Source organism: Hemitrygon akajei, chromosome 3, assembly GCF_048418815.1.
Source record: "Hemitrygon akajei chromosome 3, sHemAka1.3, whole genome shotgun sequence".
Taxonomy (NCBI): Eukaryota; Metazoa; Chordata; class Chondrichthyes; order Myliobatiformes; family Dasyatidae; genus Hemitrygon; species Hemitrygon akajei.
The window spans coordinates 78,347,311-78,361,246 of NC_133126.1; the positions used below are offsets into that span (position 1 = coordinate 78,347,311).

At 40.6% G+C, this 13,936-nt stretch overlaps 1 protein-coding gene across 5 annotated transcripts in view; it reads right to left on the reverse strand.

Moving 5' to 3' along the window:
* The window catches only part of LOC140725132 (alpha-(1,6)-fucosyltransferase), an 839,166-nt gene that overhangs the window by 773,822 nt on the left and 51,408 nt on the right, over window positions 1-13,936 (reverse strand). The window lies entirely within an intron of this gene.

Below are 13,936 nucleotides of genomic sequence, written 5' to 3' on the forward strand. Positions count from 1 at the left end.
CCACAGGGCCGATCAACCTTCCATTGACCTGGAACAGAGGACTCTGGCAGCCACTGTGGCGGCCCATGCCCCAGTAAGGGTGATGGGCTAAAGAAAAGAAATAAGCATGCAACACATTGCGATTGAAGGGTAAAAGGAAACATGCAGGCTAGGCAGTGGGTTAATTTGATCAGTAGTTAAATTATTGCTCTTCATTATCCTACTAACAAACACAGGATTTAAGAAGTAATTGCTATTTAAAATGGGTCTAACTGCGTTATTTGCATTAAATCTACCTGAACAATTACTGTTGTACAAATTATAAGCAGCACAGAGTGTGGTGAAGTGAAACAATGTTACCTCATGGCTAACCCATACTCCAGATCAATGGTTGCCAAAGAATCAGAATCAGGTTTAATATCACAGGCATATATCATGAAATCTGTTGTTTTGCAGCAGCAGCACATTGCAATACATTAAAAAACTACATCACAGTAAGTAAGAGGGGGAAAAAATAAAATATAGAGATAGTGCTCCTGGGTTCATTGCCCATTCAGAAATCTGATGATGGAGGGAAAGAAACTGTTCCTGAAATGTTATATGTGTATCTTCAGGCTCCTGAACCTCCTCCACGATGGGAGCAATGAGTGGGGGCATGTCCTTGGTGATGGGGGTCCTTAATGATGGATGCCACCTTTCTGAGTCATTGCCTTTTGAAGGTATTCTGGATGCAGGGGAGACTAGTGCCCATGATGGAGCTGACTGAGTTTACAACTTTCTGCAGCTCCTTCCAATTTTGTGCAGTGCCCCTCAGTATTAAGACAGTGATGCAACCAGTTAGAATGCTCTTCGCGGTGCATGTGTAAAAATTTGCAAGCGTCTTTGTTGAGAAACCAATTCTCCTCAAACCCCTAATGAAATATAGCCACTGTTGTGCCTTTTGTAATTGCATCAATATATTGAGCCCAGGATAGATCCTCGGAGATGTTGATGCCCAGGAACTTGAAACCCTTTCCACTTCTGATCCCTCGATGAGGACTGACATTGGTATTCCCTCGGCTATCCCTTCTTGAAGTCCACAATCAATTCCTTGGTCTTCCTGATGTTAAGTGCAACTGCGTGCCTCCTCGTCACCATCTGAAATTCTGCCAACAATAGCCGTCTCCTCAGCAAATTTATAGATGGTGTTTGATCTGTGCCTAGCCACACAATCATGGGTGTAGAGAGAGTACAGCCATGGACTAAACATGCTAGTAAGATGGTGTCACCCCCCCGAAGGTGGTGGGAGTTTCTAAGGGAGCAATAAAGATAAAGGGGGTGATCGGTGGGGGGAATTTGGCAGCAAAGAGGGACAGCTGAGTGATTTCAGGCTTAATTTAAGAAATAAATTACTTATTATCAGCATTTGATCCTCAGTGCCTCATAATTGATTACTATGATTAGGTGATGGCCTCCTCTCTTGCTAACCCACCTTTCTCTTAGACTTTGCTCAAAGTGTGTTATAGTTGATGAAAAACAATGTGAAATTTCTGTATTCGGCGTATCGTAAGAAATCTAGACTGAAGAAATTGTGTTATTTCTGGGCCAGTCTGCACATTATTGCCATTCACTACTGTAGTACAGCATTAGCTAGTCTGATTCCAAATCTCTACACACGCAGTGACTCGATTCCTGTAAATTCGGCTACTGTATTCCATGGGGCAAAGTTCATACACTGCTCTTTCAAATGGTCTTGACCACATTTTTCTGCCCACAGAACAACTGAGATATTACTGCCCCATTTTATATACCTTCAGGCAGCGAATCGGGATTTGCCTGAGCTATTATAACATCATAACTTTTCCCCTCTATCGAATGAAGTGCTTGAGGTTGGATTTATGACCACCGCCATTAATCCATAACAAAAATAGCAGACAGTGACCAAATGTAAAAGAGGTATAGACAGTAGTAGAGCCTGGAGTATCTGAAGTATGGATTTCTACTAGCATCAAACAACCAACAGCAGCCAATGTGATTTCAATCTGAAATTTTTTTTCAACTGAGACAATGAAACTGTCCAGGCTCCTTGAACATTTGAAGAGAGCACATTCTGATAAAGCAAACAAGACTTGCCTTATTTTCAGTCATTTCATGAAAACTTTGAGAAATGAAAAACATTTCAAAACATGTTTGCCAGCGCTTCACAAACAATGATGGTTTGGTGCTTCATATACATTTCATTGGTCATGGCTAAATCTGGAAAGCCGCATACAAATGAAGAACTGATTTTGCCAGCAGTAAAGGAGGTTCTGAGTATAGTTTTGCATCAGTCAGCAGACCAAATAATTACAGCAATTCCACTTGATAACAACTCTGTTCAAAGACAAATAGATAAAATGTCTGAGAATATAGAAGCTACATTGTGCAACATACTTATGCAACTTACTGAGGATAACAGAATTTGCTCTGCAGTTGGATGAGTCAACTTAGCCAGGCAACAAGGCTTTGCTTTATTGTTATGTTTGCTTCATAGAAGATGAAAGCATGACTCAAGGCTGTTATTTGCAAGAGGACTAGAAACATACTAAAGGGGGTCAGTATTTTGGGTTGTTGAGCAGTTTTTCAAAGAGAAGGGCATTCCATTCACCAATATTCTTGCTTATGCAACAGACAGGGCACCTTCAACGACAGGACTCTACTGTAGGGTTATTACTTTCTTGGAAAAAAGCTATTCCTAACAGATATTCACTATGTAATTCACAGACAACATCTTGTCGCAAATAAACTAAGTGATTGGCTACACAAACTAATCAATCACAGAGATAAATAAAATCAAGTCTCATGCCCTCAACTATCGACAATTTGAAGAGCACTGTATTGAGAATAATGAACAGCCTGAATGCTTTCTGTTGCACACAGAAGTCAGATGGCTCTCAAAAGAGATGTCTTTATGTGCTTTTTCAAACTGTGATAAAATTATTTGAGGACTTGAATACTGCATTCAGTAATCAACTCAAGAATATTAGGCATGACATTGCTTATTTGTCAGATTATTAACAAAGTTTAATGAAATTAATCTTCAATTGCAAGGAAATTATGTGAATCTTATTCAAGTCAAATCAGTTGTAGCTAGATTTCTGTCCAAGTTAACCCTATTTAAGTGCAGCATTGGCCATTGGGACCTTTCCTAATTTCCGAACCTCTCTAAGTTGGAATAGAAAGAAAGAATACTGGATTATGATCTTCAAGTGTACTGTGGCCACCAGTGAGGACTGCATAAAGACATGTCAGGATCTTCTCTCCATCCAAATTCCAGATTGGGTAATAAATACATTCCTGAACACCTGTAATGAGGAATTAAAAGGAAGGATGGAGGAAAAACTGATCTCACTACAAACTGACTTAGAGCTGAAGCAGAGGTTCAAAAAATCATATCAAGACTTTTGATTGCAGAAGGAAATCTCTGAACACTATCCTGCACTACGGAAAAGGTCCAGATGTTCTTTACTTCCTCTCCAACATTATATTTAGTGGAGTACAGTTTCAGCACAGTTGCCCAACTTCTTTCAAAGCAACAAAATAGAATGCAAATTACTAAATGTGAGGATCGAAGACTCATTTTGATTGGCATTCAGCCTAATGTTGAGAAGCTAATATCACTGCGCCAAGTCCATCATCTCATTGAAAGGTGAAAAAGCAATGAAGCAGTGAATAGTTGGACTACTGATGTATGCTCCAAAATTGTTGAGTAAAATTGTTTTTACTGTAATTAAGAAATAATTTTATTTGTAGCTTCAAAATAGATTTGAATTTTTTTTGCGAGTATTTGTTACTGCTTTGAACTTCCAGTTCCTATTTTCTTTCACTGTGCTCTAGATTCAGTTTGAAAGGGATTGGGGGCTTTCGTAGACAAGGGTGAGGGAAAACATGGAACAAAAGGCGAGCAATTTTTAAGGAGTAGGTGTACGCAAGAGCTGGCATCAATATCTCAGTGGTAAATTGTAGTGTTCTAAACTCAGGTGTACATTTGCCACTGTGGAGAGTATGTCAGGATAGCAAAAACTGATGAAAAGGAAGGGTAAGGAATCTTTCATGATATACCTCCTTGGACAAAACACTGCACATTACTGTGCACAATTTTCTGCAAAGATAATGGTGATAAAGGTACATACACAAAATGCCAGAGGAACTCAGCAGGCCTGGCAGCATCTATGGAAAAGAGTATACAGCTGACATTTCAGACCAAGACCCTTCTTCAGGACTGGAAAGGAAAAGAAAAGTCAGAGTAAGAAGGTGGTAGGTCATAGGTGAAACCAGGAGTGGGGGAGAGGGTGAAGGAAAGACCTGGGAAGTTGATTGGTGAAAGAATTATAGGGCTGGAGAAGGGGTAATCTGACAAGAGAGGAGAGAAGGCCATGGAAGAAAGAAAATGGGAAGGAGCACCAGAGGGAGATGACGGGCTGGTAAGAACAGTCGATGTACCAAGCCCACACTAGTATCACTCACAACTTTTCCTATACTACATCGACAACTGCAATGGTGTGGCTTCCTGCACCCATGCAGAGCTTGTCGATATCATCAATTTTGCCTCCAACTTCTACACTGCCCTCAAATTCACTTGATCCACGTTCAACACCTCCTTCCTCTTTCTCAATGTCGCGGTTTCTAACTCTGAAAACATTTTATCTCCTGATGTCCATTTTAAACCCACTGATTCTCACAGCTATCTGGACTATATCTCTTCCCACCGTGTTTGTTAAAATGCTATCCCCTTCTCACAATTCCTCTGTCTCCGCTGCATCTGCTCTCAGGATGAGACTTTTCATCCCAGAACTAAGGAGGTGTCCTCTTTCTTCAAAGAGAGGGGCTTCCCTTCTTCCAACATCAACACTGCCCTCAACCACATCTCTTCCATTTCATGTACGTCTGCCCTCACCCCATCTTCCTACCACCCCACCAAGGATAGGGCTCCTCTTGTCCTTACCTACCACCCCACCACCCACCAGGCTCTGCTTCCAGCACATAATTCTCTGAAACTTACGCCATCTCCAACAGGATCCCACTACCTGGCACATCTTTCCCTCCCCCCAACTTTCTGCTTTCCACAGGGGTCGCTCCCTATATGGGACTCCCTTATCTGTTCATCCCTGCCCACTGATCTCCCTCCTGGCAATTATCCTTGCAACCAGAACAAGTGATACACCTGCCTCTACACCTCCATCCTCACTACCATTCAGGGCCCTAAAAAGTCCTTCCAGTTGAGGTGGCACTTTACACATAAGTCTGTGGGGTCATCTACTGTATCCAGTGCTCCCAGTGCAGTCTCCTGCATATCGGTGAGACCCGATGTAGATTGGGAGACCACTTCACCAAGCACCTATGCTCCATCCACAAGAAAAAAATGGGATCTCCCAGAGGCCACCCATTTTAATTCCACTTCCTATTCTGACATGTCAGTCCATGGCCTCCTCTACTGTCAGAATGAGGCCATATTCAGGTTGGAGGAGCAACACCTGATATTCTGTCTGGGTAACCTCCAGCCTGATGGCATGAACATTGATTTCTCAAACTTCTGGTAATGTTCCCACCCCCCCATCCCTTAACCACTCTTCATTCCTATATCTCTTTCTCATCTAATCTCCTTACCTGCCCATCACCTCCCACAGGTGCTCCTCCCCCTTTTCTTTTTTCCATGGGCTTCTGTCCTCTCCTATCGGAATCACCCTTCTTCAGCCCTGTATCTCTTTCACCAATCAACTTCCCAACTCTTTACTTCACCCCTCCCGGTTTCACCTATCACCTATCTTCCTCCCACCCCCCACCTTCTTACTTTGATTCCTCATCTTTTTTTTCCAGACCGGATGACGGGTCATGGCCCAAAATGTCGACTGTACTCTTTTCTATAGATGCTGCCTGGCCTGCTGAGATCCTGCAGTATCTTGTGTGCATTGCTTGGATTTCCAGCATCTGCAGATTTTCTCTTGTTGGTGATAAAGGTAATTAGGTAAAGTTATAGCTTAATTTCTTGAATGCAGATATTCAAATGTGTGCATGCACACCACAATGAAGTGCTTAACACATGCCTAAAATACATCAGAACAATATGCCAATACCAGTAAAATTATTCACACGGTGCTGTTCCCAGCACTGCAGTCCATACATCAAATCAATACCCGAATCTTGAGGAAATCCATCAGACTGATCCCTTTTATTGCCCACCAATTTTATGGCTAGAATGAAGCTTGAATCATACCATCTTTTCTTCACAAAAAATCTCCCCACTTAGAAAGCTGCAGCTCCAAGTTAAAAGAAGAATATCTATCTCGGAGTATAAGCGCACATCTGCGAAGAATTCTTAAATTACAGCCGTTGATCTTTTGAAAACAAGTAGAGCAATTCTGAAATGAAGACAGTTGAAAATCTGGAGAGTAAAGTACGTGTGGGATTTAATAAATAATTAATTTGAAAGGCTTCAAAAAACACTAAGCTTCTGCTTTTGCCAGTAATAATACCATTAGCAGGCATTTTGACAAAATCCTACTTCATAGTTGTTTCTGCAAGGAATAGGTTGTCAGAAATGGGTCTCTCATCAACATGCCAATTTTGCATAAGAAATTCCAGTGATCCATATGCAACACTAGATTTGAAGTCATTTTTAACTCCATGTTCTCAGCAGTAATTCAACCAATTGAGGCCAACACAATCTCTTAATCTCAATTTCACCATGTCTGCTCAAGTAGAGATAAGCCCTATTAGTTTGCAGTTTATAGCATAAATTGAGGCTAATCACCTCAACCTGTCCTAATGCAAAACTAATCACACTGGTATACGCTTTACCCACAGTCATGTTTCCTCCTTTTGAAACGTCCACAAGTCCCTCTATTAAACAGGGCCTTTGGGAAAACATTCCATTGTAAAGAAATGTTTCCTCAACAATCTCCACCACCATCATGATCATTTTAATTGATGAAGCCATCAATGATTCTCCAAAGAAGAGTTACTTTCCAATTTCAAATCCTTAAAGACTTAACTCAGAAAACTAATCTTTATTCACCCTGCTCAAGTGCAATTCATCTTGAAACCAAAGTAACACATATGCTGGAAATTTGAAATAAAATAGAAATGCTGTACTTACTTAGGTCAGACATTTGTGAGCGAGAAATAGAAACGTTATTAATGTTTCAGTTTAAAAGGCCTTCAGTCTGAAACAAACAACAGAGCATGCTCAATCCAATGTCTTCACTCACTTCACAATCAAACTTTCCAACATCATTTAAAACATGATAGCAACATTTAAGAATCATTTAGAGAGAAGAATACAGTCCATGTCCAAACCAGTGAGTTTAGATCACAAGATAAAGGAGCAGAAGTAGGCCATTCAGCCCATCGAGTCTGCTCTGCCACTCCACCATGAGCTAAACTATTCTCCCATCTAGTTCCAATTTCTGGCTTTTTCCCCAAATCCCTTGATACCCTAACTAATTACATACCTATCAATCTCCTCCTTAAACACTCTTACTGATCGGGCCTCCACAGCTGTATTTAGCAATGAATTCTATAAATCCATAACCCTCTGGCTAAAAAAATTTCTCCTCATCTCTGTTTTAAACTGGTACCCTCTAATTCTAAGACTGTGACCTCTTGTCCTGGACTCACCCACCAAGGGAAACAGCCTTTCCACATCTACTCTGTCCAACCCTTTCAATATTCGAAATGTTTCAATGAGATCCCCTCTCATTCTTCTATACTCTAATGAATACAATCCAAGTTTAGTTAGATTGGCATCCAGAGCATTTCTATCTTCATGTCATTATCATCAAGCCAATCCTGAAGTTTTCTGGACTTTTACCCAAGGATGTTTTGGCAGTATTGAGAAGAATGGATTTAAGCAGACCCTAGTGTTCTTTGGGGTCAAAAGAGTAGCTTACTCAAGAACAAAGGGAAACAACCAGCTTAGGGTAAGGGAGCTAAAGAACTCTTGATGGACTGAAAAAGCCCTAGAAATCCAGAGACTGGCAGACTCAGGTGACATGAGAGGCTTCTTCAGTACCATCAAAGCAATCTATGGTCCAAGTTACTTTCCGTGCTCAAAGAACAGGAAGATATTGCTGAAAGATCAGAACTATATTAACAATCAATGGAGGGAGCACCTTCTGAAACTTCTTGACCACAACAGCACTGCTAATCTAAAGGTTACTAACCAAATCCATTTCAAGAATACTTATTTCTGGACCTCTTTACACATGCAGGAGTTCTGGGGAGGAGGAAGTGCTAGCTTCAAGGCAAAAAATTCAACAAAGCAGCTTTACCTCATTATTATTTAATGCAACGCTACAAAATAAGACTATTTGTCAGCACTAAAAATCACCACAATTACAAGGAAACCTCTTCACAAGCTCACATGAGGAAACAGTGCTCAGTTCCAGGAAATATTCTTTAGTCACAGCAGTATTACAGGTGGTGATATTGAATAACACAAAAAGCAGAATAATATCAGTCTGCCTCCAACACAACCCACAATGCTATTTTAATTTCTAACTTTTTCCCTCCTATCTTTGTAAAATTTATCACATACCAAACAGAAGCCATGTGGTTTTTGCCCACTTTTATAATAATGGTGTTGGCGACAAAACGCACCAGGGAAAAAGATAGTAATTTATCCCAAGTTATACTTATTAACCTCTAATTGCTCACTGGTTCAGATTTGTTACTTGGAATTGCTGATGTTGCTTCGGGATGACTTCAAGTTGGCTCTATCTACAGAACAATTTCTTGTGTCATGTTGCATGAGCGAACAAAACAGAATACCATTAATTTATTATTCTGTTTAACAAGTGAAAGTTAGAATAGAGGGTTTGACAACAAAATGCTCAAGACTTGAATCAGACATAAGACTACAGATATCTTATGACATGGAACTCTCCCCAGGGAAATACAGTATAGAAAATGTAAGAAAATACTAAAGAAGAAAATCAGGAAGATAAAAAGACATGAGGTTGCTTTGGCAGATAACGTGAAGGTAAACCCGAAGGGTTTCGACAAGTATATTAAAAGGATAGTAAGGGACAAAAATGGTCCCAAGAAGATCAGAGTGGTCCTCTATGTGTGGAGCCTCATGAGATGGGGGGGGAATCTTAAACAGTTTTTTTTTGCATCAGTATTTACTCCGGAAACTGGCATAATGTATATGGAAGGAAGGGAAACGAGCAGCAGTGTCATGGAACATATTGAGATTAAAGAGGAGGAGGTGCTTGCAGCCTTACAGTGAATAAAGGTAGATAAATCCCCCGGGCCTGACATGATATTTCCTCAGACCTTGAGAGAGACTAGTGTAGAAATTGTAGGTGCCCTGGCAGAAATATTAAAATGTCCTTAGCCATGGGTGTGGTGCCAAAGGTTTGGAGGATAGCTCATGTTGTTCCGTTGTTTAAAAAAGGCTCCAAAAGTAAACCAGGTAATTACAGGCAGATGAGCCTGACATCAGTAGTAGGTAAATTATTGGAAGGTGTTCTGAGAGATCAGATATACAAGTATTTGGACAGCCAAGGATAGTCAGCATGGCTTTGTGTGTGGTAGATCGTGTTTAACAAATCTTGTAGAGTTTTTCGAGAAGGTTACCAAGAAAGTAGATGAAGGAAAGGCTGTGGATGTTGTCTACATGGACTTTAGTAAAGCCTTTGACAAGGCCCCACGTGGGAGGTTAGTTCAGAAGGTTCAGACACTGGGAATCCTTGGAGAGGTTGTAAACTGGATTTGAAATTGGCCGTGTGGGAGAAGACAGAGAGTGGTAGTGGGTGATTGCTTCTCAGACGGGAGGCCTATGACTAGTGGAGTGCTGTGCTGGGACCATTGTTGTTTGTTACCTATATCAATGATCTAGATGATAAGTGTGGTAAATTGGATCAGCAAGTTTGCTGATGACACTAAGATTGGAGACATTGTGGAGAGTGAGGAAGGCTTTCAAAGCTTGCAGAGGGATCTGGACCAACTGGAAAAATAGGCCAGAAAATGGCAGATGGACTTTAATGCAGACAAGTGTGAGGTGTTGCATTTTGGAAGGACAAATCAAGGCAGGACATAAACAGTAAATGGTAGGGCACTAAGGAGTGCGGAGGAACAAAAGGATCTGGGAGTTCAGATACATAATTCCCTGAAAGTGGCATCACAGTTGTAAAGAAGGCTTTTGGCATCCTGGTATTCATAAATCAAAGTATTGATTATAGGAGTTGGGATGTTATGGTGAGGTCGTATAAGACATTGGTGAGGCCAAATTTGGAGTATTGTGTACAGTTCTGGTCACTTAACTATAGGAAGGCCTAGACAACAGGGTGACCCGTTGGGGCACCCTTTGAGAGAAGGGTAGTGCAGTCTAATGTGACCAGAAGGAACATTAAATTTTCCTGAATGCTATGGTATCGCTTTGCTTTGGAAATTGAAGAAGGAAACCTCAGTTTATTAAAGAAGAACAAGGCACAGCAAGGCAAAAATAACTCCTCCTCGTTGAACGAAGGACACTTTTGATGGAATCATTTTTGGTTGATCTACCAACCCTTGTGCCTCTTGTTGTCATTCTGGAGACATGCAGTCCTTTCAACTGCCATTTCTTCATCTCTTCTGCTGTTTATTCTTTGTCTCTGATCTTGGAGACGTTCATTTGTCAGCTCCTTTGTCTCTTCCTCTCTCCTCCTTCAATGCTATTTGTTGTCATTTTGGAGATGCGCATGCCTCTCCTCCTCTCTCTCTTCATCTCTCATCTTTTTTGTCCTGACTCTTTGATCCTGGAGTTGTGAGGCCCTGACCTTATCCAATTCTTGTTCTCTCCCTCTCCTTGCCACTTCCCGTCGATGTTTGGTGTCATCTCTTGACCATAATGTCCCCCTTCTCTTTCCACGCAGCATAATTAGGCTAACCATATTTTTTTACCCTAATGCTGGATTGAAGATATGAAGTATTAACACCAAAGCCTCCAGTATTCTGATTATTCTTGATGATGTGGTTGGCGCTCTCTTAAATGGACGTGATATAGTCACTGATGTCCTTTGACTGTAGCAAAACATTTGATGGGTGTCTCAAAGTAAGTCATTACAATAAGATTTAATTATCTCTTATTGAGGGGTAGCAGTTAGATCTGTCCCAATCCTGCACATGCTGATGGTGATTAGCAGAATGTGACCGCTCAAAATAGAACTACACTGCTGAGGCTGGCCGTGCGCATGCATCGTGGTGTCACGTCGTGGTTTCCATCATGGCTGACATCAGCTCTCGCGTTAAAGTGGGGCTGTTGATTTTGGCAAGTGAGCAATTTTATACTCACTTGCCAAAATATATATTTATACTCAAATATATAACACTGAACTTTGTCTGCATTCTGTAAGTTAGCGCATTTTAAGTTGATTTAGCCAAAAATAGTGCCGCTGTAATGCACTGTTTGCGCTAATTGGAGGTCACAAACAGACAAACAGAGCATGAGAGTTTTAGTAGTACAGTCCGCCCTCCTTATCTGCAGGGGATTGGTTCCGGGACCCCCCGCGGATACCAAAAAGTGCAAATGCTCAAGTCCCTTATTTAACCTAGCCCACTGCAGTGGTCTTTAGGACCCAGCGGAACCCTGGACTTAACATTTCAGTGCGGTGGACATTAGGACCTGGCGGCGCAGCTCTGAATCCGCAGTGTTTCTGATCACGAAAATAATCACAATCATGATTGAAAATTAAGTGGAAGTAATAAAGCAATTGGAAAGAGGTGTAACACCAATGGTCACTGGAAAAGCATTAGGCTACAGTCAGTCAACGATCGGAACAATTTTAATGGAGCACATGAAAGGGCCTGCCCCGAGGAAAGCTACAATTATTACTAAGCAACGCAGTGGTTTAATTATTGAAATATGTATGTTTCTTAAGTGTTTTATATGCATAGAAAGGTAAAATATGTACTATATACTAAGAAAAACGTTTGACTGATGCTAAATAATACCGGATGTACCTGTTCCGACTTCAAATCCGACTCAAAGATGGACTTAGGAACGGAACTCATTCATAACCCGGGGACTGCCTGTACTTTTAAGTCATTTCTAGATTACTTATAATACCTAATACAATGTATTTACATGTATTTTTACATGTAAATACAATGTAATACAATGTATTTACAACTATGTAAATAGTTGTTATACTGTATTGTTTAGGGAATAATGACAAGAAAAAATAGTCTGTACATGCTTAAGCAGCAAGTGCTGGAGAAAGAACTTCTGGGTTTTCCTGATCCGCGGTTGGTTGAATCTGTGCATGCGGAATTCACGGATAAGGAGGGCGGACTGTATATAGATATCAGTTAAGATTGCAAGAGTGCAGAGAAGATTTACTAGGATGTTGCCAGGTCTTCAGGAGTTGAGTTACAGGGAAAGATTGAACAGGTTAGGACTTTATTCCTTGGAGCATAGAAGAATGAGGGAGGATTTTATAGAGGTTTACAAAATTATGAGGGGTCTAAACAGAGTAAATGCGAGTAGGCTCTTTCCACTTAAGATTAGGAGAGGTAAGTATGATACGACATGGCTTTAGGGTGAAAGGGGAAAGGTTTAGTTGGAACATTAGGGGAAACTTCGCTCAGAGAGTGGTGGGAGTGTGGAACAAGCTGCCATCTGACGTGGTAAATGCGAGCTCACTCTTAAGTTTTAAGAATAAATTGGATAGATACATGGATGGGAGAGGTCTGGAGGGTTATGGACTGGGTGCAGGTCAATGGGATTAGTGGAATAAAGTTTTGGCACAGACTAGAAGGGCCGAATGGCATGTTTTCTGTGCTGTAGTGTTCTAAGTACAGGATGCACTGCATTTTAGCCAGCCAGTTTCACCTGGTATAGCTGTTTGCTTACTGGCCTGGCAACATGACAACATCATGATATCAAGAAACATTCTGTCATTAAGGAAGCCAACCTTAATGCTCCTTATATATCAGCATTCAATTAAGGTGAAACAGAAGAAACAAAATCCAAAGTTTATCAACTTCTCAGGTGACCTCCTCTTGTTGCTACTGAACAGAACTAATTCAGGATCAAATAGCCAACAAATAAGAGGTGCCTTATAAGATAAAGGTTGATCAACAAATTTCTGTGTTAAGTTGAGGAAGGTTCACAGAATGGGTAATTTCTATTATGTGTTAAGGATTATTATACTTTTAATTAATTTACTACCTGAATGTATTATTAAGCTATCAACATTCACTAGACCTCATAAATATGTACCCAGTGAGATACTACATGTGATGCTACAGCAGATACCAACACATAGATGCACAACGTGCATACATGAAAACCTTTTGACCCAAAGATGTGATAAGAAAGTTGGCATATGGTGCCTGTCAGTATATTCAACTAGCAAAAAGAAATAAGGGACAAAGGAAACCATTCTCTCATTTTCATAAAACATTAAGCATTAATAAGTTCTGAAGCATGCATCCAAGTGGTATATTTCCAAGATGAGAGGACAGTCAAACAGCTTGCACTATCCCTATGGGTTCTTGTTGAGTTTCCGATGTACAATGGATTATTATGGTTTACCATCTGAGATTTTACCAGATGCTCAAAATTCTTTTTTGCCACATGCAGAAGGCCATGAAGTTTAAAAACAGATCTCAGTCCCAATTACACAGTGACATTTTATACTTGGGCTTTGATCTCAACTATTCAGTCACATCCTTCCCCATGAGTGAACATTTTGAAGTTGAAGGAAATCACATCAAATGAAGTAAAATGGAGCAGTTTCCAAGTTCTGTGCTTTAAAACCAATACCACACCGCTTCATTTTGACAAGGTACCAAGTGGCTGCACAGGTCTGACATAGTCATTTTAAATACAGGTAGTTGCATTTTGTAAACAATTTCTGCCATTTTGCAAACTCTGCAGCCTTGCCATGGTGAATACATTCATTAAAAACGTACAGAAAAGCTCATAGATCTACAAAGCTTCAATAAATTTTGT